Source organism: Triticum urartu, chromosome 7A (assembly GCF_056163025.1).
Source record: "Triticum urartu cultivar PI428250 chromosome 7A, HENAU_Tu73, whole genome shotgun sequence".
In the NCBI taxonomy this organism is placed as follows: Eukaryota; Viridiplantae; Streptophyta; class Magnoliopsida; order Poales; family Poaceae; genus Triticum; species Triticum urartu.
In genome coordinates, this window is record NC_141879.1 from 227,117,314 (window position 1) to 227,121,146 (window position 3,833).

A 3,833-nucleotide genomic window follows, 5' to 3' on the forward strand; every position below is an offset into this window, starting at 1 on the left:
CACAATACGCTTTTTTCTCATGTTATAATACGCTTTTATAATTTGTATGGACAAAATCGTAATATAAACAAGGTGGTACTAATTTGGCTCGGGTGCTGCGTAGGCAGAGGAGATATGCGAGGAGGTTGGCGATCTAGGTAGCAAGCGGCGGTAGCGGCAGGCTGAGACGGCATGCGGACGACCGCCAGGGGCGGCAGCTTGCGGTGGTCGGAGCACGAGAGGAGCAGAGAGCAGCGGCGCGTCTGCGAGGGAAGATGACGGCGCATCCATTGGAGGCGACCTCGGGGCAGAGGGCATCTAGTGGATCCTGGCCCTGGAGGCGGTCTTGGAGTGCCGCCGGCTGAAGCACGTCAGGAGTGACGACGGCTCCATGGGAGGCGACCTCGGGGCAGAAGGGGCGAGGGACCGGTAGGCGGCGGTCTGGTGGTGGTTCGCCAGGCGGCAAGGTCGGTCGGGCACGTGGGGATCGAGCGCCTCCCCCCTGATGGCGTTGAGCATAGCGGCACACGACCCCAAGACAACAGAGAGAACAGAGAGAGGAAAAAAGGCTCAGTAGCGGCGATGGCGAGCGGCGGCAGTTTGATGACGAAGAAGGAGCTCGGCGAGACCCACGACGTCCTCCGCTTTGGCGTCAACGATAGCGTCCATGGCGACCTTGCGCTGGCGCACCCCGTCCAGGCCACCATCAAGGTAAACCCTCCTCGATCAGCCCCCGTTCATTCCCCCAAACCCTAGCGTGTGCTGAATCGGAGTTTTTTTCTTTTTTTGGTGCGCGCGCATGTAGGAGGCCAAGTTCTGGGATAAGAAGAAGTTTGGGACCGAGGCCATCTACGGATCGACCTTCAACATCCGCAAGGATCTCGACACCCAGATCCTCTCCAGGTTGGTTCTCTCACTGCCCCCTCCTGGAAATAGGTTTTGTCTAACTAAAGAGCCACCGGTATTAGATTTTTTTAGCGGTATGATCTGGGAGCTGCAGTTGTTGGGGTTGTCAATTCGACCTTACTTCTTTTGTTTTGTTGAGCAAATCAGGGCCCCTACCTTTAGATTATTACATCTAGAAGCGCACACGCTTAAGGCTTGTGAATGAGAGTTTTACAAACCAGAGCACAGCGAGTGCATCCGGAGTGGTTGATGCATTAGGGAGAGAGGGGGAGTTCAGTTTTGCCAAATTAATAGAGAGCCTTTCATCTTTTCCTGCCCTGTGCGCTCATATTTTGACCAAATTCACACATTGTTTCATGACTGGAGGTATATTAATGTCATCAGAGACCTTTTGATTCCTTGCAAGCCAAATGGACCAGAGAGTATATGGTTCGTTGTTTTTGTCTCACAGAGAAGCTTGTCACCCGTGTTAAAAATGCCAGCCGATTCTTTCACATCATCTAGCCTTATGCCCATAAGGCCCCATATATGTTTCATCCTGATGCACTTCAGAGTTAAATGTGCAAACGTTTCTTGGTCGTTGCATCCAAAGGGGCAGGTATCACTGTCGTCGAGTCCTTGCTTTTTAAGGAGCTCTCTGACTTTGATATGGTTTCTAATGAGCATCCAGGCAAAATTTTTTTCCTTTTTTTTGGTGACGAGCAGTCCCAAATACACCGATAAATGAGCTCAGTACATCCTCCAAAATTCATAAGCTGATGGGATTTCCTAACTAAAAATTCCACTGAGTGGTTCATTCTAAGAGCTTGTTTATCCAAGGATCCAACCTTGAGATAGACAGAACTGAGGAATTGAGCTAGAACCTTGAGTTCGCTGTTGGCCTGATCAGATGTAATATGCTGTGCGTGCACAGTCTATTCCCCACCTCTCCTGCAGTCAGCCACAGAGATGTTTGGCCTAAATCCTGAAAGAAGCTAGAAGAAAAATCATCTGGGCCTGGCTTTTATCTTGTGGAATATCTTTAGTCACTTCCCAAATCTCTAAGTAAAATGTGTAGGTAGGCTGGATAAATCAAATGAATTTGGATACAGCAGGTTCAGATCGATAAAAGTGAAGTGGACATGACTGCAAGGTTTAAATTCAAACATATTTGAATTTAATTCAAATGGGTAACTAGGACTAGGTTCTAGAAAGTGCCCAAAAATGTTGAGATTTTTTGTGTGGAGCTTTGATAAATGCAGAAAGATTTGTGGGCAAGGATTTGGGGAATTTGAGATGGCTTTAATTTAAACAAGTCATCTTTAGTGCTGCTGGACTGTAACAGTCAGACATACCATCGACCCTAAGGCTCTTTTTTTTAACAGAGTATGAGACGCTAATACTCTTTTCGTGATTAATGATTGGCATACATTTCTTTTAGACTTTATTATCATGCTGGATTCTACGTTGTTGTGTATTTTGTTTGACGGGACAACTAGCGTGTTCTTCGTAGTGAATTCACTATGGGACATTATGCTTATGTATAACAACAACAAAATTGGAAAAAGAAATACATTAATTTTGTTTCTCCCGTTGCAACGCACGGGCATATGTGCTAGTTAAACTAGTACCCGGCCACGTGAAATCCATCATCAACTATTCTTTTTGGGAAGAGGGCCAGTACTACTTGATCAGATATGTTTCGGCCTTGATTACTGGATCCATCCGAGTCGGAAGAGATCAAGTACTGCTGGCGGATCATCAGAGCAAAATTCAAAGAAAAAATATATAATACGGGAAGGCCACGACCGAAAGTGGATCAGGCCACCAACTTGGTCTCCGCCTGGGCCTTTGCTTCAGAACAGCCGGCCGTGTTCCACCTCGGTCGGGTTCGAGCCGCCACCGGGAGTCCGCCTCTACCGCGGGGCTGCGCCTCCAAGCCGCCCTGGCCGTCGCTGCACCTTGAGCCGCCCGCTGTCGTCGCTTGCCTGGCCGTCTTGGTCCCCGTATGCCTTGCACTACCTCGTGCTTCCGAGCGCCCGTGGCCGGCTGTTTCCATCGCCGCGGGTTGCATCTGTTGTGACCCTTGGAGGAAGAACCTCCGTTAGATTTGCCGAGTCGCCGCTGGGTCAAGCCCTTTGCGGGCACCTTCCCACCGATGTTGTGGTCGCCTTGCCCCACCCGCAGTCGAGCCGGCCTTGTCTCTGCCATGAGTCGCCAGGACCCTCTGAAGTTCACGGCGCCTCATTCCAGCACCCTGCCCTGGCCGGTCCGCCGACTGCGCCCGAGCCACGTAGTCGAGCCTTGCCTCCGCTTCTGCCGCAATCCGACTGCGCCCGAACCACGCAGCCGAGCCTTGCCTCCTCTTCTGCCGCAATTCGGTTGCGCCATGAGCCGCCTTCGTTGCCCGTCTCAGCTGCAGTGGGGGAGAGCCGCCAGCCGCCTCACTGCCCATCGCCTCTGGCTGCCGCTTCTACCGTGGTCAAGCTGTTGCCTGGTCAATCCGCCTCCAACTCGACCCGACTCATCTTCAAATCGTTAAGCCGCCCGTTGTCGGGTTACCTTCGCTCCGGGCTCACTCTGAGTCGTCTGCGACCATAAATTGCTTCGCAATGGGCCCTCTCACCGACAGCTGCGCGGAGCTGCCGCAGTCAAGTCGCCTCGCTCCATCTCTGTTGGGTCGCCTTTGAGCCGCCCCCAGTTTTCACTCCACCAGCCTCTGCTGAGCCGCCTCGTTACCACTGCAAGTCGCCGCTACCACCGTTAACCTTTGCCTCCGCCTCGGTGCCTGTTGCTTGGAGCCGCCGCCATTGGACCGCCCTCACGCTGGCCCTGCTACGTCGTTTGAGCCGCCTGGCCGCCTTCGAGAGTCGACTGACTTTGACCCGCCATGCCAGATCGCCACTGCCACGGGCCGTTTTGCTGCCTCGGCTCTGCCACTTCCACTGCGGTGAGTCGCCGCCCACTTC

General features: G+C 52.5%; 1 pseudogene; it reads left to right on the plus strand.

The window, feature by feature from the left end:
- The first annotated feature begins 561 nt into the window (after positions 1 to 561).
- Positions 562 to 1,853, plus strand: LOC125518679 (cyclin-B1-2 pseudogene; annotated as a pseudogene).
- Positions 1,854 to 3,833: the final 1,980 nt, after the last annotated feature.